The sequence below is a fragment of the Asterias rubens genome, chromosome 18 (assembly GCF_902459465.1).
Source record: "Asterias rubens chromosome 18, eAstRub1.3, whole genome shotgun sequence".
Taxonomy (NCBI): Eukaryota; Metazoa; Echinodermata; class Asteroidea; order Forcipulatida; family Asteriidae; genus Asterias; species Asterias rubens.
This window is the reverse complement of record NC_047079.1, coordinates 8,667,045-8,692,774: the sequence shown is the minus strand read 5'-3', so window position 1 is coordinate 8,692,774 and position 25,730 is coordinate 8,667,045. Positions and strand designations below refer to the sequence as shown.

The 25,730-nt window shown below is 35.6% G+C and overlaps 2 long non-coding RNA genes across 2 annotated transcripts; one reads left to right on the top strand and one right to left on the bottom strand.

Annotated features, from left to right (window-relative positions):
- The first annotated feature begins 288 nt into the window (after positions 1–288).
- LOC117302135 lies at positions 289–6,985 on the top strand. The gene is made up of 3 exons (XR_004520390.1): positions 289–433; positions 1,082–1,220; positions 6,412–6,985. It is a non-coding gene; the product is annotated as an uncharacterized LOC117302135 (long non-coding RNA).
- A 6,815-nt stretch (positions 6,986–13,800) lies between these two features.
- On the bottom strand, positions 13,801–20,646 carry LOC117302379. The gene is made up of 3 exons (XR_004520418.1): positions 20,570–20,646; positions 19,309–19,423; positions 13,801–15,400 (listed from the first exon to the last, which is right to left on the bottom strand). It is a non-coding gene; the product is annotated as an uncharacterized LOC117302379 (long non-coding RNA).
- Positions 20,647–25,730: the final 5,084 nt, after the last annotated feature.

The following is a 25,730-nucleotide window of genomic DNA, read 5'->3' as shown; positions in this document are numbered from 1 at the left end:
TATTTGATTTATAAAAATGTGGGTACTATGATGCAGTGCGTTTGATATGCGGAGGTGGACCAAGACTGCAGTTGTTTCTCTGCATCAGCCACGCAGAATAGGTTAATCTGCAGGAGGGCGCTGTTTCAAGCAGTAATCGGCGGGTAGATTAAAAGCCACGATGACAGACTTGGAACCAAGTCTAATGCGAATGACATGCGCACTCGGTGAAATAGTCTGGTTCCCAGACCCTAGGCTCTGTCGAATTTTTAAAAAGAGACGTCAAGGATTCTTTGGTCAGGGGACCAGACTACAAAAGAAAATGGCGCTTGTTGTGCAGCACACGTGAGAACGTTTTCAAGTCTTTCAGGCGACGGGAAAATGTCCCCAAATTAAATGTTTTTGATGCACTTGGACAAGTTGGCAAGTTCCACAAGAATTGTGGAACATTTTGGTAAGTAACTTTTGCTCTTTGAACTTGAAAATGCAAAAAGAATTGTGTTTTTCGACGTCGAGTGGGCATTAATTTTCCTAAAATGCATTGAACCACGGCCGGCCGGTAGCCAGTGGGTAGGGGCCGGAAGGCCAGGGGCGACAGCATGACGGGCGCGTCGGAAGGGCCGGGTGCAAACATCAGATACTCTTACGAAATTAACTAAATTAAAGGAATAACAGGAAAACATACTTGAGGAGGTTGCCAGCACCTCACGCACTATAAACGTCAAAATGCTCAGCATCTGACATACATAAAAATACTACAAAATATGAATACTATCCTAAATTTATTTATTTATTTATTTATTCTTCACCCTGGGGAAACCTCTCAGTGAAACACTGTTTTCCAGAGGTGCCCAGCAACTACATAAACTAAATAGAAAATGAGTAGACCTAATCAATGAATAGTCAATGATTGCATGGTATGACGACACTGCTCTAGAATTGCAAAGGTCGTGGGTTCGAATCCCACCCGAGTAATAGTGCCTGTGATGTTGTTTTCACAGAACTCGGGTAAGTACTAAATACAGTGCAAACAACATTGGTGTATATAAAATTAGTAAAACAACAAAAATGAGCATTCCGTGTATTTTGTCAACTTGTACAGATAATGAAGACTGCAGAGCTGTCCGATCTTCATGGATGGCTGTCACTCTGAGCAGAGATGTCTCAATATATCAATGATGAAGCCTCAGGGAGTTTCAAGCAATCTGCTCTGACAACTCGAGCAACTTCACATTTTAAAGGTGAGAAAACAAAATAAAAATTAACATTGATGAATGATGCTTTTAATGTTCACATAAAAAACATGCATTTTTAATTCTGAAAACATGTACTAATTAAACGACCCCTCATTTATGATGGAGGCTTGCTCAGGTTGGCTGCGTGGTGTGATCATTAAAAATAAAATGTTGAATTTGCATGGCGGGTAAAGAATATAATTTGTCAGAATGTTACACTTACTCCAGTGTATGTTAGCACTGTATACTCAGTACAGTTCCAGTTTCCATGGGAACAAATCACCCGGTGGGATTCAAACCCTCGACCTTTGCAATTCTAGAGCAGTTCTGTTCAGCACACTTGAAAGTATTGTGCATGGTAATTTGGCAAAAACAGTTTTATAACCAATTATTTTTTTCTTCTTTTACAGGTTTGTAAATAACTCATTAATTTTTGTCAGTGTTTTATTTTTCTGTTTTCAGGTTTTATTTTTCTAAATAACTGATTATTTTTTTGGCAGGTTTTATGTTTTTTTTTACAGATTTGTAAATAACTGATTGTTTTTTTTTGCAGGTTTTATCTTTTTTTTTTACAGATTTGTAAATAACTGATTATTTTGTTTGCAGGTTTTATCTTTTTCTTTACAGATTTGTAAATAACCGATTACTTTTTTTGCAGGTTTTATCTTTTTTTTCTTTACAGATTTGTAAATAACCTATTATTTTTTTTCAGGTTTTATCTTTTTCTTACAGATTTGTAAATAACCGAGTTTTTTTTGCAGGTTTTTGTTTCTCTTTACAGATTTGTAAATAACTGATTATTTTTTTTGCAGGTTTTGTCTTTTTCTTTACAGATTTGTAAATAACTGATTATTTTTTTGCAGGTTTTATCTTTTTCTTTACAGATTTGTAAATAACTGATTATTTTTGTTTTCAGGTTTTATCTTTTTCTTACAGATTTGTAAATAACTGATTATTTTTTTTGCAGGTTTTTGTTTCTCTTTACAGATTTGTAAATAACTGATTATATTTTTTGCAGGTTTTATCTTTTTTTTACAGATTTGTAAATAACTGATTATTTTGTTTGCAGGTTTTATCTTTTTCTTTACAGATTTGTAAATAACCGATTACTTTTTTTGCAGGTTTTATCTTTTTTTTCTTTACAGATTTGTAAATAACTCATTATTTTTGTTGCAGGTTTTATCTTTTTCTTTACAGATTTGTAAATAACTGATTATTTTTTTGCAGGTTTTTGTTTCTCTTTACAGATTTGTAAATAACCTATTATTTTTTTTCAGGTTTTATCTTTTTCTTACAGATTTGTAAATAACCGAGTTTTTTTTTGCAGGTTTTTGTTTCTCTTTACAGATTTATAAATAACTGATTATTTTTTTTGCAGGTTTTATCTTTTTCTTTACAGATTTGTAAATAACTGATTATTTTTTTTGCAGGTTTTGTCTTTTTCTTTACAGATTTGTAAATAATGATTATTTCTTTGCAGGTTTTATCTTTTTCTTTACAGATTTGTAAATAACCGATTACTTTTTTTGCAGGTTTTATCTTTTTCTGTACAGATTGTAAATAACTGATTATTTTTGTTTTCAGGTTTTATCTTTTTCTTACAGATTTGTAAATAACTGATTAATTTTTTTGCAGGTTTTTGTTTCTCTTTACAGATTTGTAAATAACTGATTGTTTTTTTTTGCAGGTTTTATCTTTTTCTTTACAGATTTGTAAATAACTGATTATTTTGTTTGCAGGTTTTATCTTTTTCTTTACAGATTTGTAAATAACCGATTACTTTTTTTGCAGGTTTTATCTGTTTTTTCTTTACAGATTTGTAAATAACCTATTATTTTTTTTCAGGTTTTATCTTTTTCTTACAGATTTGTAAATAACCGAGTTTTTTTTGCAGGTTTTTGTTTCTCTTTACAGATTTGTAAATAACTGATTATTTTTTTTGCAGGTTTTGTCTTTTTCTTTACAGATTTGTAAATAACTGATTATTTTTGTTTTCAGGTTTTATCTTTTTCTTACAGATTTGTAAATAACTGATTATTTTTTTTGCAGGTTTTTGTTTCTCTTTACAGATTTGTAAATAACTGATTATATTTTTTGCAGGTTTTATCTTTTTTTTACAGATTTGTAAATAACTGATTATTTTGTTTGCAGGTTTTATCTTTTTCTTTACAGATTTGTAAATAACCGATTACTTTTTTTGCAGGTTTTATCTTTTTTTTCTTTACAGATTTGTAAATAACTGATTATTTTTTGCAGGTTTTTGTTTCTCTTTACAGATTTGTAAATAACCTATTATTTTTTTTCAGGTTTTATCTTTTTCTTACAGATTTGTAAATAACCGAGTTTTTTTTTGCAGGTTTTTGTTTCTCTTTACAGATTTATAAATAACTGATTATTTTTTTTGCAGGTTTTATCTTTTTCTTTACAGATTTGTAAATAACTGATTATTTTTTTTGCAGGTTTTGTCTTTTTCTTTACAGATTTGTAAATAATGATTATTTTTTTGCAGGTTTTATCTTTTTCTTACAGATTTGTAAATAACTGATCAATTTTTTTTGCAGGTTTTTGTTTCTCTTTACAGATTTGTAAATAACTGATTTTTTTTTTTGCAGGTTTTATCTTTTTCTTTACAGATTTGTAAATAACTTATTATTTTTTTTGCAGGTTTTATCTTTTTCTTTACAGATTTGTAAATAATGATTATTTTTTTGCAGGTTTTATCTTTTTGTTTACAGATTTGTAAATAACCGATTACTTTTTTTGTATGTTTTATCTTTTTCTGTACAGATTGTAAATAACTGATTATTTTTGTTTTCAGGTTTTATCTTTTTCTTTACAGATTTGTAAATAACCGATTACTTTTTTTGCAGGTTTTATCTTTTTCTGTACAGATTGTAAATAACTGATTATTTTTGTTTTCAGGTTTTATCTTTTTCTTACAGATTTGTAAATAACTGATTAATATTTTTGCAGGTTTTTGTTTTTCTTTACAGATTTGTAAATAACTGATTTTTTTTTTGCAGGTTTTATCTTTTTTTTTACAGATTTGTAAATAACTGATTATTTTTTTTGCAGGTTTTATCTTTTTCTTTACAGATTTGTAAATAATGATTATTTTTTTGCAGGTTTTTTCTTTTTCTTACAGATTTGTAAATAACTTATTATTTTTTTTGCAGGTTTTATGTTTTTTTTACTGATTTGTAAATAACTTATTTTTTTTTCTTCAGGTTTTATCTTTTTCTTACAGATTTGTAAATAACTGATTATTTTTTTTGCAGGTTTTTGTTTCTCTTTACAGATTTGTAAATAACTTATGATTTTTTTGGCAGGTTTTATCTTTTTTTTCTTTACAGATTTGTAAATAACATTATTTTTGTTTGCAGGTTTTATCTTTTTCTTTACAGATTTGTAAATAACTGATTATTTTTTTGCAGGTTTTTGTTTCTCTTTACAGATTTGTAAATAACCTATTATTTTTTTCAGGTTTTATCTTTTTCTTACAGATTTGTAAATAACTGAGTTTTTTTTGCAGGTTTTATCTTTTTCTTTACAGATTTGTAAATAACTGATTATTTTTTTGCAGGTTTTTGTTTCTCTTTACAGATTTGTAAATAACTTATTATTTTTATTTTGCAGGTTTTATGTTTCTCTTTACAGATTTGTAAATAACTCATTATTTTTGTTTTCAGGTTTTATCTTTTTCTTACTGATTTGTAAATAACTCATTTTTTTTTTGCAGGTTTTTGTTTCTCTTTACAGATTTGTAAATAACTGATTATTTTTGTTTTCAGGTTTTTTCTTTTTCTTTACAGATTTGTAAATAACTGATGATTTTTTTTGCAGGTTTTATCTTTTTCTTTACAGATTTGTAAATAACTGATTTTTTTTTTGCAGGTTTTTGTTTCTCTTAACAGATTTGTAAATAACTGATTATTTTTTTTGCAGGTTTTATCTTTTTCTTTACAGATTTGTAAATAACATTATTTTTGTTTGCAGGTTTTATCTTTTTCTTTACAGATTTGTTAATAACTGATTTTTTTTTTGCAGGTTTTATCTTTTTTTTTTTACAGATTTGTAAATAACTGATTATTTTTTTTTGCAGGTTTTATCATTTTCTTTACAGATTTGTAAATAACTGATTATTTTCTTTGCAGGTTTGATGTTTCTCTTTACAGATTTGTAAATAACTGATTATTTTTTGTTCAGGTTTTATCTTTTTCTTTACAGATTTGTAAATAACTGATTATTTTTTTTGCAGGTTTTATCTTTTTCTTTACAGATTTGTAAATAACCGATTACTTTTTTTTTTTTTTGTAAATTATTTGTAAATCTGTGAACTTTTACTTATTTTTCTGTACCGAAAGTGTATAATGGCTTTAAGGGGATTTTACATGCTAAAATAAATGGTCTTGTGATACCAAAATTATTTTGTGACTTGTTTTACTCATTTCACAAAAACTACCCAACCTTAGTTAGTAATATTTGAAGGGAAGCTTTCCACTGTCATGATCTTCAAACCCTGTAAGTTTTATGTAAATCTGTGGACATTTTTAAAAAGTACCCGAATCCTTTAAAGGCAGTGGACACTATTGGTAATTATACTCAAAATATTTATTTGCATAAAATCTTACTTGGTAACGAGTAAATGTGAGAGGTTGGTGGTATAACACATTGTGAGAAACTGCCTCTGAAGTGACGTAGTTTTCGAGAAAGAAGTAATTTTCCATGAATTTGATTTTGAAACCTCAGAATTAGAATTGGATGTCTCGAAATCAAGCATCTGAAAGCACACAACTTCGTTTGTTATTTTATGTATATGTTGAGATACACCAAGTGAGAAGACTGATCTTTGACAATTACCAATAGTGTTCAGTGTCTTAAAAGAACCTTTTGACCTCAAACTTTGACCTTGGATTTTTCCTTGTGGATCAGGTGATCTGAAAATGAACTTTGATGAAAATTTACCCCCATAATTATGTTGTCTCCAAAAAATTTAGAGACCAATTCATAAAATATTATTGGCTTGCTTTCAAGCTCCACTCAAAGATGTACATACGTGTCCATAGAATCGATTACAGGCTGTGATAAAACAGGGAAATGCTTTTATGAATCTGACAAACGTTGGTAACTTTTTGTATTGCCCATGATATCAATGAGGGTGTTAAATCTTGTCTTGTTCTTTTTGTGTCTTCTACAGATCAGAATCCAGACAGAGTGTTTGATCTCAAAAGGAGTTGTTGATCACTTATTTATTTATTTATTTAATAACAAGAAATTTATGATTGAGAAACAATAGGAAAACACTTAGAGAAAGAAAGCAACAACAAAAAAGCAAACATAAGCCTAGGGATTGCCCAAAAGTGAACCAATTCACTATCCAAAGGACTCAATCCCAAATTGCATACAGACATCAGCAATTAGCAAGCATGCAATATCTATTGCATCTTGTTATGGTTTTGGTTTGCTTAACCATTGATCATTTTAAAAACACAGCACACAATTTTGTATATTATTGACCCTTTAAGCAAGAAACAACTACCTTCTGCTCAACGCTTGCGTCTAAAACAAAGCACAAAATTGCGGTTATAGCTCGTCTATATTTTGTAAGACATTACAACATTGAAGTAGATAGTAAGCTGACATCTAATTGAATTTCACTGAACAGAGAACTCAACCATTGTACATTGGGCCTTTAGGTCATCACAAGTTCCCGGTGGCCGAGGGAAGTTCACCGACAGGCACAGGTGCCTGCACAACTCTGCTGTTTTTTGACCAAAATGTTTAAAATAAAACAATTAAATAAAAAATTGAAATTGACTCGTCTTGTAACTTGTGTTTTGTTTGCCTCAACCCTACCCCCCCCCCCCCCCCACACACACACACACCCCCAATGTTAACATTGAGGGCGCATCTTATCCCGGTGGGACCCCTCAGGCCGTCATTTTTGCCCACAATGCAATTGGGTGCGTATACAAGTCGCTTTTAGCAAGTTTTGCGTAAAGAACTCGCATCAAATTAATGAACACCCAATTTATTGTATTGTATGATGGGAAAACATGGCGGCCAAGTAGATTATTCAAATAGTGAGATAACAGTTCAGAGTTCTGACAAATCAACCAATGGTTGACTTGCCCGTTAGCATCAGCCTTTATTCTTGTGCACATGAAAGCACTCACAATCTTGATAAAGACACGAGGCAACATTTCAGGCAAAATTTGAGCAAAATAGTTGGATATTATAAAAAATTAATACCCAAGGCATATAATAACTCTTGTTGTATTTTCAGGCAAAGTTTGATAAAAACACCTTGTGCATTTTGGGCAATTTTAGATCAAAGCTTGATAAACACGCATGTCCTTGCAGATTGGTTTTTATATTATTTACTGTGAATCTGCAGAACCACCAAGGCCATGTGAAATGATGTGAGTAATGCCATTAATGGACTGGCACGAAATGCTGCCAAATGTTATTAAGTAATTACCAATGATTTATTCACGGTGTCCAGTGCCATTTAACATTCTTTGATCGCATTTTGGGGTTGTTGGGGGGGGGGGGGGGGGGGCTCAAGCACGCTTTGGGAACGCTGACTTATGTTAAAGGCAGTGGACACTATTGTATCTTACTCAAAATAGTTATTAGCATAAAACCTTACTTGGTGACGAGCAATAGAGAGCCTTACAAAGTCACTCCTTACAAATCTCGCCCTCTGACAAAGTTACCCCTTTCAAAGTCCCCCTTATACAAAGTCGCCCCTTACAAAGTCACCCCCTACAAAAAAAAAACCCTGCAAAGTCACCCCCTACAAAGTCACCCCTCTACAAAGTCACCCCCTTATAAAGTTACCCCCTTACAAAGTCACCCCCGTACAAAGTCACCCCCTTACAAAGTCACCCCCTTACAAACTCACCCTCTTACAAAGTCACCCCCTTACAAAGTTACCCCCTTACAAAGTCACCCCCTTACAAAGTCACTCCCTTACAAAGTCACCCCTACAAAGTCACCCCCGTACAAAGTCACCCCCTTACAAAGTCACCCCCTACAAATAACCCCCTTACAAAGTTACCCCCTTACAAAGTCACCCCCTTACAAAGTCACCCCCTTACAAAGTCACCCCCTTAACAAAGTCACCCCCTTACAAAGTCACCCCCTTACAAAGTCACCCCCTACAAATAACCCCCTTACAAAGTTATCCCCCTTACAAAGTCACCCCCTTACAAAGTCACCCCCTACAAATAACCCCCTTACAAAGCTACCCCCTTACCAAGTCACCCCCTTACATAGGTCTTTGGTTCAAATCCTGCTCTAACAGAGCCCATCACTGTCGAAGCCAAAGCATTGAGTTCCCGTGACGCTAACCTAACTTGGTCAAACAGTCCTGGGGCTGATTGGTCTGAGTTATGAAAGGGTCCGTCTGCAACATCATCTTCGTACATAACGTAGGCATACACAACTTATTCATCAAGTATAACTAGTATTGGACACATGCATATTTACGAACTGTAACTTTGTAAATTTTAGCGAAATGTGGGTAAACATGACTTTCTCTTAAAATACAGAAAATAACCCCCGTTCATTTGAACAAAAGTTGGCTAACGTCGCATCACCCTTCAGGGATACGAACTTTGTCACTCCCCCCTAGTGCCAAGTTCTAAACGTACAGACATAATGTTTTTGATATTAAAGTCGTTTGACAAGACGAGCTGTCTCCTAATTGGAGGACAATGTGGGTCAACGCAGTTTGGTGTTTTAAAGAAACAACCAATAATTATTGTAAAAAGAATCATATCCATTATTTTACGCGTTAAGTTAATAATCCGTCTTTCCGGTTTGTTTAATGGAGTGCGCCCTCTGTAGTTCAATTTTAGGTAACTATGACGCAATGCATCATGCTGTCAATGGATGCAATGTTTACGTTCGACGAGCGATGACAGCTGAGTAATTCAAGGACTCTTCTTATAAAATGCGGCTTTTCATAAGTCTTGAGGATTACTCCAAATCTAAGAATCATGCATACACTCCTTGGTGACTGGTAGGTAGTGAAAACTGAAAGACTACATTCTGAGTGTTATCCTTCGTCGTACACATGTGACATTGCATGTGTCATTACTGTAGCCTACTGCTGCCAGCAGTGAATGTTGTGGATGGACGACAGGCAGGACGACGATGGTTTGGTGGCACTGGCAGCTTCATCATTGACAGGCTTTGACAAGTAGCTGAATAGATGTAGATGTCTATGGATGATCCTCTCCATGATACAACCATTGTTATTGGAACTAAAGTAAAGGTAAGGTAACCGATGTAATTAACTATATCCCTTATAATAAACTCAATAAAGAAGGTGAAGCTGCTGGCACATTCCTACAGCATCAGTACACGAGCTGGGCTGGCAGTTCTTCAGGGCATGGCCATGGGATGGAGCACTTCTATCTCCATGGTCAGGGCCAGTAGCTTTGTGGCTCTTCAGGTCTTTGATAAAATTCTCTACTCCTTATGTGGATATGACTAACTCAGGATTGACTGGTAGGCCTACACTTCTGCCAAGATGTGGGATGTTATGAATATTTTCATTTGCGGAGATTGACATAAATTGTTTGTTAAGTGGCTCTGCATTTTCTTGAGCTCTTAATAACATTTTGTTGTTGACTTGAAGAGGGGAGACCCCGTTCGATTCCCGTTTGTTAGCCTTGATAAAGTTCCAGAATGGTTACGTGTTGTTTGACCTGAGACTATCACCAATGTGACGTCATACTTAAAAGCCTTCCTGATTTTCCTCTCTACTTGTCTGCGGAACTTCTTAAATTGATCCAAGCAAGAATTTGTTCCCTGGATTCTTGCCTTATTGTACATACGGTGCTTTTTAATTTTATGCCCCATGATTATTTAATATTAGAAACACAAACAGCTGTTTTAGTACACAGGCCACGGTCCAATGTCATGATGAGCAACGAGTGTTTGACCTCTATAGAGGGCGCTCTACTAAAATGGCGTGAAAAAGGTGTTTTGAGAAAAACAAATTTTTCCAGTGAAGTGTAAAAACAATTTACAGAAATTATTCTGAAAGGATGAGAAACATTTCCTTTTTTACCAGTCCTTATTTTATGTTGTTGAAGTGCTGTCTTCAACTTTTGTAAAAATTGTTGAAAGGTGTTTCGAGAAACATGATATTTTAAGAAACATTGCTTATTTTTTATAGGTGTTTTGAGAAACGTAACTTTTTCCACTGAAGTTTAAAATAATAGATTTTTAGAACCATGAAATTATTCTGTAAGGGACAAATACACTTCTTTTTTATGTTGTTGAAGTGTTCAGCTTTGTTAAAACAAAATTAAAAGGTGTTTCGAGAAACATGATTGTTTTTGCTTCTCAACTATGTAAAGCTGAGAATGTTTTTTTCCCCAAACATTTTAACATCAAACTTTATACAAATTCAATAAAAATGTTTGCTTGATTGTTGTGATACATGTAATTTCAAAACTCCAATTTCTAACCTTAACCAAATTTCCAAATCTAATTGAACCCCCCTTTTTTAACACCCCCCCCCCAAAAAAAAAAAAGATAAAAGTTAGATTTAAAACAAAACTCTTTGCATAATTTTTTTTACAGTGAATGCAACTGAGAAACAAGAATTTCTTTTTAATTTGATTTTGTTTCCCTGTTTTGTTCAATTTGAACAACTTACTCTACTCTTGAAGAATTGTTTTTTTCTTTTTTCTCTTGGTTTTGTACACATTTTTGGCAGTTTATGAGTATGACAAACATAATTGTTTTCTGCATACACAACTCAAATATTTATTGGGTAAATAAATATTTTTGTATGTCAAATTCGTTTGCTGCAGTTGAAACTGTAAAATATTTATTATTGAGCAATGTATTGTTTGTTGTGGGGTATCGTTTATTGAACAGCTTGATTTACTTTTATGTGCTTGATTATGAGAAACTTGTCATAAATTTTTAAGAAACAATTTTTTTTTAAAAGTTTGTTGGAACACTAGTTTTAGCAGGTATTAATGGCGAATATAGTTGAAAAATTGTTCATTCACACAACAAGGCCCAACTTCATGGCTCTGCTCACCCTAAGTGAAAAATTGGCCATTACGGAAGCAGGAAAGAAGGGACTCTTGCCTTGTGTGATTGTGTACTCCACATTACTAGACATTCTTCGCTTACACAGCAAGCACTGAAATTCGGGGCTTGCCCTGCAAGCGAAGAATAGTGAAGCACAGAATTTGCAGTAAGCAGTCATTTAAAGCCTTTTTGAGGTATGGCGGATGTGATAGGAGTGTGCTGTTTGGTTAGGGTGTATTACAGACCAATTTACCCAAACCTTTATAGTGTTGTAGTTTTGTGTCCACCATATCTCAAAATGGCTAAATGCAATTCGCCCAGGAAAGTTTCGTTCGTGACATTATCTTTATGGACGTTTTTTTTGTGGTTTTCATTTTGTGTGCAGGTCAGACATCCAATTCTTATATGGGCGGTGATGTTTGATTCCAACGTTGACATCTGCTTTTGATTCCTACATGGGGCAGCTACGTTTGGAATTCTACAGACAGCACCATCTGATTCCACATGGACAGCAACATCTGATTCCTAAATGGACAGCAACGTTTGGATTCCACGCAGACAGGAACGTCTGATTCTTATGGACAGTGACATTTGGATTCGTACATGGACAGCTTCTTAAGGATTCTTAAATGGACAGCAACATCTGGTTCCGAAATGGACAGCAACGTCGCTGATTCCCACATTGACAATGTTTAACACAGATCTGTGTGTGCAAACTGTGTAGTAAAGAGAATCTTAGTTAAAAAACAACAACAACAATTTCAGACTTAATATTATGGTTCAATTTAAGGCACTGGACACAGTTTTGTCAAAGACCAGTATTTGCACTTGGTGTATTAAACTATGCATAAAGTAACAAATCTGTACAATTTGTTTGTACTCAATTGGTCATCAAAGTTGCAATAAAAATAATGACAGAAACAAACCTATTGCTGCATGCACTAAGTGTGCTTCCAATTCATAATACAAGGCTTCAGGTCTGATGACTTTTATTATTTGAGTGAGAAATAACTACATTACTCCAAAAGAATTCACAAATTAATATCCATAATCCAGGAGTGATTGTTTTCAGCTTGATGGATAATAATTAAAGAATTCACAAATTAATATCCATAATCCAGGAGTGTCTGTTTTCAGCTTGATGGATAATTTAAAGAATTCACAAATTAATATCCATAATCCAGTAGTGTCTGTTTTCAGCTTGATGGATAATTTAAAGAATTCACAAATTAATATCCATAATCCAGGAGTGTGTGTTTTCAGCTTGATGGATAATATAAACAAAGTATTGTACTCAGGTTTTTGAGAAGACAAGTGTTATTATATCATGTGTTAAATAATAAGTAATCAAACTTTTCTTATTTAGTTATCCATATCAAACTTGAGTTATAATCAAACGAGTTTTAGGACTTTGAAATGGTTAGTATTATCTGATGTAAATAATTTACTGGTAAAAAGCTGATAATAGAATTCTAGATTTAATTAAAAATGAACGATAAACGTTAATTGCTGTTATAGCATGGAGACTTTATTGTAATTTTGTGCAATATTAAAACTGTTTATTATTATTACTGTAATAAATAAAAATGGTACACTATTAATCTAAACCTGTTTTTGTTTGACTGTCATTATTTTGTTGCCAAACCTGTATTTATTTGTTTAAAAAGCTTTATTTGACTTCATAAAACGAAACAAACATGTGCACATAAGGCAATCGTAGCTTATTCAAATTTTATTAAAATAAAAAAAATAAAAACGTATTAATTTTTTTTATTAAAAACAAAACAGACAAACAAGTTTATGTTTCCGTGTGGCCGAGTAGGCTATTGATTGGTAGTCTTGATTCAAGAATTTTCTTGAGAGAGAGCGCGCCCTCTTGTGGCAATATTAATTGATTTGGCACTATTAATTACATGTTAATTAATATCACCACAAGAGGGCGCACTTTCTACGACTGAATCGCTACCCTTTATATACGCGTATAATACATGTGTACATCAAATTTCGTTCTAATATTTACCACATCGAATTTTTTTTTCTCCAACCCGGAAGACGCCATAGCCTAGCGGATAGGGAGACGGCTTCGGAGGACTACACTGGAGACATCGATGCGGGTTCGAGCCCCGGCCAGGACACCACCCACATGGAGACACCAGAGGAACGCCCACGGACCCCGGACCACGACGAGGAGGCAACATGGCGGAGATACACCAGGGGGAGGCGTGGACCCGGAGAGAGAGAGAGGGGGGAGCGGTGGACCGGGTAGGAAGGAAAGTGGAGGCGAGATTTTTTTTTAATTAAATTTTATTTAATTTTAATTAAAAAAAAAAAAAAAAAAAAAAATTAACAGTGAATGATTTTCTTAAAATCGCCTGAAACGTACGCTCGTTAATTTTTTTTTATTTTTCATTAAAGAAAATCCAAAATTGTAAAAACTAGCAAAAATCACCACTAATTTTTTTTTTTGGTAATTCATTTTCTTAAAATCGCCTGAAACGCATGCTCGTTAATTTTTATTTGATTTTTTTTTTTTTTGCCCAAAAAACTCGAAAATCACTGAAAATTACAAAACTGGAGAGTGAAAACCCTTCAAAACACCCTTAAAACAGTACGGGATACACTACAGAGTATCCTATTAACATTCTACATGTAATACGTATTCTGGTGACAAAAAATATTCACAGGAAAGTGGTTTTTTCAATAAATAATTGCTTATATACGGCACTTAGCGTAAATTGTACATGCTGTAACTCTTATTTACATCAATTTAAATGCACAGAACACACGTTCGTGACTTCTAACCTTCAAACTTCTTATTTTATAGTGTAACAGATAGTATGCTTCGCTTTACTGTGAATTCCGGAGCTGTCTTATTTAAAAGGCTTGTTTAAAAAGGGCCTTTTTATACACAATAACCTTGATAACATAAGCTATATTTAACAAGTGTGTGAAGAAATTAGTCTGGTACCTACATTAAGAATAGTGTTGTAAAAGTACTAAGAGACAGGAAGCCAGACTTCCAAACTGTTGCTAAAAATTGTATGGAAGCTTAGAACGACCATCTGCATTGACAAATTTCCAAGTTAAACACATCAAAGAAATCTAAAAAATTAGATAACTCTGTATTTTGGGGTTATCATGTATTTGCAGAATCTACTTTTCAAGATAAAAATGGTGGAAAGACACAATACAGAACTTTAAGTACTAAGCATAAAACTTTATGGACATGCAGATGTTCACTCTAAGTTTCCATATATTTGCATTCTGTTTAAAACTAAAGGCCCTGCTCAATTTGTACAATGTTTTACAGTTAAATATCATCACGTGTAATACAAATTCATCATTTACCACATAAATAAAAACCAAACTAAGCATTTTAAACATGTTTTAACTCTAACTGACCTGTGTAAAAATTATGTTCACTTTACATTAACCATGCATACGTACAACGAGATTGCATGACTTTTTACTTCATTGCTTTGTATTCAGTGCTCTTTGATTTCTGCATTTCATTTACCATTCTTCAGGCCTGATGCTTCATTCTTGTAAGGGGAAGGCTGTTTCTCAGTAAAACGCAAGAGTAAGAAGGAAATTTGAATAAGTACCGGACCATTTTGGGCACCAAGGCAATAATGACAAAGACCGAGTGCATGGAGGCAATTGCAGCGTAATTTAACTCCGCAAAGTATCAGGCCTGATGATTTAAAGGAGTTATAAAATGTACACAACTATATCCAGCAATGTTTCACTTCATGACATAAACAGCCACATAGGGCTCAACATGGTAAAGATCTGTTTACGCAGTACACTTTACTTTGGTTTAAATTCATAGCTTTTGAATTAAATATAAACTTTGTCAAGTTGTAAACAGTAAAGACTGATGTCTGAGTGTTTTTTTAAGAGTCCATTTGTAAACAGATCTTTTTACAACAATTTAAAACTCACTACGTGAGACGTACCTTAACATCTTAGTATTGAATGAATCACTAAGTTGAACTGAATTAGCTTGAGACGCTGAGAAGATGACATATTTGAAATCATGACGAGGCAGCATCTCACAGGCTCTCTTCAGTCAGGCTGGCACATCTTTCGTACCACGGCTTGTCGTCATCTTGGGTGTTCTATAAACAAAAATTCACAAGGCAAAATGAATGCATTAGTTAGAGGCCTATGTCAAGAGGAAAACATTGTACACAGATGTAATACAGTTTGTAGAAGGGGCTGATGATTGGTGGTGGATCCAGATTGGCAGAAAAGTGTTGTACATCTCAAGGGGTGTTCATATTGGGGACAGGTCAAGAACGACAGATGAGTGGTGTGCAAGGATACAGAATGTTACAGAATCATAATGGCGACAAGTTTAGAAAAACAAACCAAGTGTTTTGTACCTTAGGCAATACAGATTTGAAGTACAAGGGGTAATAATATTGACGATGGGTCTAGACAAAGTGAGTAAGCATTTTGCACCTTTGGCATTGACACAGATTGAAAAGTACTAGAGGTACAATGTAAGGCTAATAATATTAAGGACGGGTTAATAACAGAAGACAAGTGGAAACAGCTTTGAAGTCGAGCCGCCCCCCCCCCCCCCCCTACCCAGGGCAATGAGAGCATAGGCACATCATTGTACCCTTAAAGTTGAAAAGTCTTGAAAAGTTTAATAGAAAAGATGTTGATGATTTTATGGTTGACAAATAAAGCATGTGTTTACATGTTGTACCTTCGACACTAAACTAAGGGGCCATTCACAGTTATCAACATTTTCACAAGCGTACAAAGCTCACACTGGGAGAGGGGGTTAATGCCCGGCGTACAGTTTTCTGAAGAAGTGTTTATAAATCTAACAATAAACAATAAAATCTTAGCCTACAAGAAGCTTCATAGCCATTTTAGCATTGTCACACTGACAACTAATTAAATTATACCATTTAATATACAGTATCACTGATTTTCCTTGGCAAATTATCAAGCCCCAGCCAATTCACTGCCGGCGCAGCAACCACTACTCGGCTGCTGACACCCGGGACCCCCCCCCCACCCCCTGATAAGTTGGGTGGGGTTGGGTCTTGATTAGCAGCCAAGGGGGTGCACGGGATTGATACACCCAGGGGTATAAATGGGTACCTGCGAGGGTAGAGGTTGATATTGTGAGTGAAAAGCTTTCATAGCGCCACGGCAGCCAATTCACGGCAGCTCGGGGCTGTATACTCCCTAATTGGAGCTGAGAAAGATTAAAGGGATGTTTATTGGCCCAATGACCAGGGGACTAATGTAAAGCGCATTGATACGGTTATTGTAAAATGCGCTATATAAGAATTTGTTATTATTTGTTATAATACAGATTTGACATGGGTAAAATGTTGGGGGCAGGTCCTGAATGGCAGACAAGTGGGGTGCATATATTGGATTGATGTTGGGGCGGGTCCTGAATGGCAGACAAGTGGGGTGCATATGTTGGATTGATGTTGGGGCGGGTCCTGAATGGCAGACAAGTGGGATGAATGGATTGATACAGATTTGAAGTAGAAGGGGTAAAATTAAGGGGGGCAGGCCCTGAATGGCAGACAAGGGGGTGCATATTGGATTGATACAGATTAGGAAGTAGAAGGGGTAAAAATGTTGGGGGTGGGTCCTGAATGGCAGAAAAGGGGGTGCATAGGATTGATACAGATTTGAAGTAAAAGGGGTAAAATGTGCGGGGTGGGTCCTGAATGGCAGAAAAGGGGGTGCATAGGATTAATACAGATTTGAAGTAAAAGGGGTAAAATGTTGGGGGTGGGTCCTGAATGGCAGAAAAGGGGGTGCATAGGATTGATACAGATTTGAAGTAAAGGGGGGAAATGCAGAGGGTCGGTCCTGAATGGCTGACAAGGTGGGTGCATAGGATTGATACAGATTTGAAGTAGAAGGGGTAAAATGTTGGGGGTGGGTCCTGAATGGCAGACAAGGGGGTGCATATTGGATTGATACAGATTTGAAGTAGAAGGGTAAAATGTTGGGGGCGGGACCTGAATGACAGACAAGTGGGGTGCATATTGGATCGATGTTGGGGCGGGTCCTGAATGGCAAACAAGTGAGATGCATGGATTGATACAGATTTGAAGTAGAAGGGGTAAAATTAAGGGGGCGGGCCCTGAATAACAGACAAGGGGGTGCATATTGGATTGATACAGATTAGGAAGTAGAAGGGGTAAAAATGTTGGGGGAGGGTCCTGAATGGCAGAAAAGGGGGTGCATAGGATCGATACAGATTTGAAGTAAAAGGGGTAAAATGTTGAGGGGGTGCATAATTCAGATCGATACTCTAGATCACTTAAAAAACTAAACCACTTTTATTTTCACTGCTGCTTTGCGTCAATGTTTTTTTTTTTTACAATATAGACATCAGATAGACATTTTCAAATACCTACAAGCCAACTCTTGTTTGAGCAGTTTTTAATGAGTGGCAATATACATGTGATTAGGGAAAGTGAGTTGACCTAGCCAGTTGGGTCAAATCTTGGATTTAAAAAATGGCCTCCTCCTTTTTTTTTCTAAAGCTGAGATGATAAACTGTTTTTTCAAGGATTTGGGCCTAAGACTTTGAAGTAGAAGGGGGTTACACATTGGGGGCGGATCCTAAAAGGCAGAAATGTGGGGTGCATATTTTTAATCGATATTTAACATCGCCTCAAAATCTAAACCACTTTTTTGTTCACTGCTGCTTTAATATTGCTTCAAAATAAAACGGGAACAAATTTATTTTGAGCACTTTTTTGATCGAGTGGCATTATAGGGAGTTGATCAGATGGGTACAAACATGCTATCATGGATTTAAAAAGTGGCCTTCTTCTTTCTTGTAAAAAGCCAAAACAATAAAACAAATTTTTTTGGTAGGCCTTTAAGATACACATTTTGAAGTCGAAGGGGTCAAATGTTGGGGGCGGATTATGAAAGGCAGAAAAGTGGGGTGCATGTTTGGGTTGATACAGATTGGAAGGGAAGAAGGTGGTAACATTTTGGGGGTGGGTCCTGAAGGATAAACAAGAGATGCTAACAAAATGCTATCATAGATTTAAAGTGGCCTCATTCTTTCTTGTTAAAAGCCAAAATGAGAAACCGTTTTTTTTAGTATGTAGGCCTTAGACACATTTTGAAGTAGAAGGGGTAACATGTTGGGGGCGGATCCTGAAAGATAGAAAAGTGGAGTGCATATTTCGGTTTGATACTTTAGATCGCCTAAAATACCAAACCTCTTTATTTTTTTCACTGCTGCTTTGTTTTTTAAGTTTTATAATTATAAAGTTTCATTGAAAAACAAAGAAATTTTTGTTTATTTTGATTTATATGTTCATCTCCATGTAATGGTAATATTTTTTAATGAGTGGAATTATAGAAATAGGGATTTGACCTGTCCAGTTGGATAACAAAAATGCTATCATAGATTTAAAATGTGGCCTCCATCTTTCTTGTAAAAAGCCAAAACGAGAAACTGTTTTTTTTAGTATGTAGGCCTAAGATTTGAAGTAGAAGGGGTAACATCATGGGGGAAAATTGCAGAAAAGTGTGGTGCATATCAGTTTGATACTTTATATCACCTAAAATACTAAACCACTTGATTTTTTTCACTGCTGCTTCAATATTGTTTTTAAATTAAAAATGTTTATATTATGAAGTCTTCATGTAAATGATAACCTTTCTTTGTAGTCTCTAATGAGTGGCATTATAGACATAAGATTCACATTGACTGATTTCTTAAACACACACAGGGCCCAATTTTCTAGAGCTGCTAAGCACGGAAATTTGCTGAGCATGACATTTTTTCTTTGATAAAAACAGGATTACCAACCAAATTTCCACTCACTTTGTTGCATTTCCTAGTTACTGATATTCAGCTTTTGTATGCTTTATCTTGAAAATCACATAGAAATTTGGTCGGGAAATCCTGCTTTTCCAAGGCAAACATTTCATGCTAAGCAAATTGTTGTGCTTAGTAGCTCTATGATGTTGGACCCTGGTGATGAGAGTATTTATAAGTTTGGGAACTCACCATTATAATTTCAAGCGGTGATGTCCAAAACTGATGAATAGTGAGATGTCTAGTCATTGAATTTAATAAATTCATAATATTCGTGAGATGAACAATCCAGGGCAATGCGATCCATCTGGAGTAAACAAAAAAAAGGAAGCAAATAAAATAAAATACCCTTCAATTCAGAGTCTCGTCTGTTTTTTCTTTCCCAAGTGGTAATTCTTTTTTTGTTTAGGGGTGGGGGAGGGGTAGGAAGGGCAGTAACCCAAAACGGAAAGGTGAAATTTAAATACTGCTTAAAGGGGCAAAGTCATTTTCATTTTACTTCACAAACGGCACTTCCAAAGGAGAATCTTTAAAAAAGGAGTACCAAGAGGCAAAGACCAGAGCAACAGAGGTCTTAGCTTTTGTGTTGACTAAAATTCTTTGTGATTTCCTGAAGTTTACGTAAAGCTTTAAGTTTGCAATTTTAGCCTCAGTCAGACAGCTGAGTTGGGATGATCGGATGCAGCAGTGTATTGCAAGGGTGACTTTGTTTGAAACACAGAGTGCAGCCAGAGATCGCAAGTGTTTATTAAGTTTTCTAGAGGGAGTAAAAACTCTCATGGCTTAGACTAGCGGAGTCAAACCATGGAGGGTTCTTATTCCCCCATGGTCAAACCAAATAAGCTCTATGATCAAACACTACAAAACAGGGTCATGTTTCTAGCTATGAATTAAATAATACATGGGCCACAGCAACAGTGATGGGCAGGGTGAGATCGGGAGACGTTCCCAAATAATACATGGGCCACAGCAACAGTGATGGGCAGGGTGAGATCGGGAGACGTTCCCAAATAATACATGGGCCACAGCAACAGTGATGGGCAGGGTGAGATCGGGAGACGTTCCCAAATTTATCACAAGAAAATATTGTCATGTACCTGGCGTTCTGCAAACACATACAACATTTATCCTTTATTAAGGATTTATAAGCTACACAAATTGTGATACTGTCAACATTCGTGATGCTGTTGTAGCCCCACTGCATGCCCTGTCAGGACTGGAAAGGTAGTAATTGATGAGCGTGTATTGCAAGCATGGCAATGGGCCGAGTGTACACAGTCAACGGTACGGGACGTACGAACACTGGGCACTTTTTAGACATTTCACGTTACACAACAACCGACAACTTTGGTTGCCTAAAATTGCCCTTTTAAGTTATCAATACAATCCAATTAACACATTACTTTTTCCTGACATAATCATGAACAAACTGAACAGGAATATCGGTACTTACCGGCGTTTGCAGAGAAAGCATTTCCAGTTTTATTAGCAGACGACATTTTTGACAGTGTGCATCCTTTCTGTTTACATCTCCTTCTATTTTGCGCATGCGCAAAAGTGTCAAGTCAGGTCACGCACAATGCAAGACGCCCCCCCCCCCCCCCACATTCTCTAAACGTACTGTTATAGGTGGCAAATAAAAACTTAGCTTACATATAAAGGGGTTGGAAATATTTTATTTATTTTGTAAAACAAGTGAGATGTCAACCCCCCCCCCCCCCCCCGCGTAATTCTAAGGCTTTATTATTAGATCTTCCTTGCTCCACATTTTGAATTGTTCTTTATTTAAAAAAAAGGGAATTATTATCGTCGGGGGTTTCCCTTTACTATACATACTAGTCTTCAGCGACAGGAATAATGTGAACACTGATTTAAGTAGACAGATGTCGCCCTTTCTATATCAACAGGGCCCACTGCTTAGCTCAACTCTTTGCTTAGCCCACTTTGCTTAGCATGAAATCTTTTCCTTGATAAAAACAAGATTACCAAACAAATTTCCACGTGGTTTTTAGAATAAAAACAAAAGCTGAATACCAGTAACAAGCAATATGCAACAAATGGAAATTAGGTTGGTTATCCTGTTTTTATCAAGGAAGAAATTTCATGCTTAGCAAATTATTTGTGTGCTTAGCAGCTCTATGAAATTTGGCCCAGATGTGTACTTGCGCATTCCATAACATGCAAAACGTCGTCTGCTAGCCCACGTCGTCACCTCTTCTTCAAAATCCAATGTTTTCGCTACAAAAAAAAAGTCATGTAATTACAAGTTTTTATCCAGAATTCTGTATTTTTTGATAGCATATCTCATAACCTATACGTGTATCCATATAATTATTGGAAAACATGATTAATTTAAAAGGGAAGGTTTTCTGGTCTTTATTATTATTAATTTTTTTGGCGACAACCGACACTTGGACAGATGCTCAGAGTTAGTGAGTTGGGTATAAACAACATTATTTGGCAATAAACTTTACAAATTTGCATGTGGGACGGTTTCCATCGCGTTTTGTACACCCAAGGGGCGGGGGGGGGGTATGCCACCTGAGGCGAAGCCGAGGGTGCCATTTCCCCCCGAATTGAAGAATCAACAGTTTGGACCGCACCCTACCCCCTGAAACTATAATGGTGTGAGTTTTAAAAGTGTTGTTCAATTTCATGAATTTATTGCCAAACAATTTCTTGACCCATTTAAAACTCCCTGAGCATTCATCTGTTCTGTACATTCAAAATCTGCTATTATCAAAGATGCTGAAAGTGCATCCCTCTTTTCTGCTAATGTTGTCCCACCACAACAAGACCACCAAGGTTCCCGTGACCTCCGTTTAACTCCGGGTCTGCAAAATGCATGACTAGTTCACTACATTATAATGAATAGCTTCCACGCTCGGTCAGTCATCGCATTAACTTCAGTACCATAAGCAGTAATCATGGTCTCCCATCAAATTAAGACCAAGTTGCTTTTGACTTGGTTAGGGGTACCCGTCTCAAGCGACATCGTGTGTGCTCGTCGCAACAGCACGGGCAGGGAACAGGTGGGGGAATCTTCAAAGCTCTTCGAGTTCTTCTTCGGTCTTTACTCGTTGCAATACCTGAACAGGTGGGGATGGGACGGGGGTAAATAAATGTATTGCTAAAAGGGATTTCAAATTGATATTGCCAGGACGTAAATCCGGGTGAAAGTCTCAAAGTCTGTAGCAACTTGGTTGAAGGGTGTCTGAGATACGAAGGAGGGGGGGGGGGGGGTATTTTGGTCATCTAATTATCTTTGACGTCACCAGCCTACAGGTATCACTATAGAGAAAGTGGTTCTTTCTCTATTAAGTTTTCTCTCCTGCAATAATATATTTTGTTCAGTGTTTTAAATGATTGAGTGGAAGTATTGAACTTGAACTTAAACTTGAAGAAGCTGACTACTTCACTCACAAGACCCCAATTTACACTGATGCCATTTGAGAGACCTGCAGCCGATTTCACGAAACGCTAGGATTAATCCTATCTCGGGTTTAGGAAGAGTGCGTCCTACGCTTTCGGATACGGAATTTAACTGGCCATAGTTAGGTGAAACGGCAGACTGTTCTTTGCCATCTTTGGAATCAACACACTATTTTCTTCATAAGAACTAAGAAGAGTCCTTGCCCTTTATGGTTACAACAAGTCAAAGTACTTTTTTCTCTCTCAGCGGGAAATATTTTAAGCAAGTTGTTGCATATTTGACAGACTGACAGTGCGGAAATAGACAGATCTAAGAATCACCTCTCGCGATACTGGGGGTGGGCTATAGATGAAAGTACAGCCCCCCCCCCCAACATGCCGAAGGGAAATCACTAATTCACCACTTGCACGAGAGCTCCCATATTTATTTATGTGTGTTTCCTCTTGGATTTGCCAGCTGTAAATGTAACTACAGTAGAGGGAAATGGTCACACGCTTAGCATAGGTAACACTCCTTTTAATAATTCGGAGGTGAAGACGAACAAATTCCTCCAATAACATTTCCGGTCTGAATCTGTCTACGTGCAGGACGACCTTGCACGCTAGAGAGATGGAGAGTTTTGACTCCACGATGAAAACGAAGGCGAAGGCAAAAAAAAAAAAAAAAAAAAAAGAGTTGATCGTCCCTATCCCTCATCCTTTTTACCGCATTTTATAGTTTTACTTTTTTGTTAAAAAAGACACATTTTCTGTGTATTTCTCATTTAACTTACCAATCTATTAAAAACTTGTAACCACACAAAGTAAGTGGCGACTTTAAACGGAAGTAATGGTGGCCAGATTGAACTTGGCGGCCACCTTTAAAAAAAAAAAAAGGCGCTCATCGTACTATTTTTGGAAAAACCCGGACGATCAACTGGTATATTTTTTTACTTGGCCTAAACAACACGTTGGCCAGAAGAGAGGAAATGTCGTGTGAATCTTCATTCCACATAGGATCCCTTACATTGTAATCAGAGGAAGGCTTAATTATCAGCGAACAAGATCAATCAAAGTGCACTAGTCGTTCTGCGTCTTTATTTTGACCAACTATTAATTCATAACGCTACATCATTACTGGATGCATTCACTTACATAATGTAATTACCCTCGCCTAATTGTTTTTGAAAAATTACTTAATTGGAATTCCTCGTTACCGGCAAGTGACTGATTTCACATAAACATATTTTGAACTGCTAGACTCTGTGTCAATTGCCCTTGCGGCTTACAAAAACACATGTATTTTCCTTGTAACGATTAAGATTGTATCTTGAACTTTTTCTGTCTTGAAGGGGTGCCCACATTAACATTAATACACAAACTACATAAAGTCGTATCAAACTACCACAAGTTTGCAGTACTCGCAGTTTACAAATTTGTCGATACATTGAAGGTTTTAAGAATCTATTTTTAGTTTTTCAAGTTTTAGCCGGGAGACAGCGAATGGCAGCCTTGTCAATATTAAAATAAAAAACAATAATTTTTACCCCAGCTTTAAAAGTACAATAGAAACTTGGCGTTTACATACATCGTTTGATAAAATAACAATGATTCCAGACCATCAAATTAATTCAAACTCACAATTCAGCATAACTCTATAAAAGAGTGGTTTGTTGCAAACTGAAGTTGCATTCCACCACAAGAGGGCGGTATAACAGATTAAGAGGAAAAGTTTGGCTGACTAGTAGCGTGTGTGAAAATTCTATGGGGAGACTTGGTCTTGCCTAATGACTCAAGTTATTGCATAGTTGGCTTTAAAGTAAGGCCATGTAAGAAAAGCAACAACTTTATTAGCATCCCTAGACTAAAAAACATTAAACGTCAACTGATCCATCAAAGCATAAGAAACTTACAAGAACTTTGATCGCTGTTATGGTCAAAAACGGATCATTCCGTTACACATAATTTTTGTTCTGCAACAAACAATTCTTTAAGGCAGGAAAGTTTGTGATTTGTGGGGTATATCACCACTGAAGGCAACCACATGTCATTAAAACAAATTATACATTAAACGTATGCAGTTTATTTCATGATGAGGCGGAGGGCAAGTTCTGTCATCAAAGCTTTATAATCTCATTTTTAAAAGATTAAAAAATAATTTTGATTTGTAATTTTATCCTTGATTTCATTCTTAAGAATAAAAAATATATTAAATAGTATTTATTTCCATAAACAAATTGGCATCATGTCACATAAAAGTATATTCATAAAGTAAAAAACAATAAAATTATAACGCAAAAAAAAACCCATACCCAAAGCGTCACCATTATAAATATTAAAAAGAAAACGATAATATAAATATACATACAGTCCATATCCACTAAATAAAAGCAACAAAGTGAGTTTGTTTCCATAAAACAATCTCTGAGTATATAAATTACTAAACAATAAACCACACGTTAGTCTAAGTATTTCAAATAAACTATAAGAATACAAAGTCTCCCTCTTAAATAATTTATATAAGCTTAACAATTCAGTAAAATATACCCTAAGCATGTTAGATAGTGATCTAGTTTCATAAACCTGCTTACCCAAAAAAAGTTGCTAAGCACAACAAAATTGTGCTTACCCAGAATAAGGTTCCCTACCAGCAAGCGTGTCTAATTTTTGACTGGTAACCAGCTCATTGCTGCTATGCAAGGCATAATCATTTTTGTCTGACTAGTGTTGAAGTCACAGCTCAATGGAGCACAACTCGTAAGTAGTAAGTTTTCATTTAGTTGCCAGGCCTACTTGGTTGGTAACCTTTTATTGGTAAGCAAATTAGTTTTGTGCTTAGCTACTTTTTTGTGTACAGGCAGCTCTGCCCCTCTATTTAGGCTGCTTAGCGAGATCTTAAGATTTCAACAGAGTTTGCTCCCACTAAGTGCCACTGGAACTCTCTCATTAAACGAATCCTTTTAAAGATTTTTGCGTTTTTTTTATCTTCTTTAATTTTTTTTGTAACTCACGTAAACTAGCCCAGTGCACTTATCGAAAAGAGAAGCAGTTTGCCCCGGTGTTCCTGGTTTGATTGGCAGCATATTGCGCCACAGCACCTTCCATTACATGGTGCTAAAGATTAGGTCTCATAATTACAACTTCACCCAGTCACCTTGCAGCAAATACTTTGTGCTTTGAATCCTTTGGAAAAAGGCGCGTTA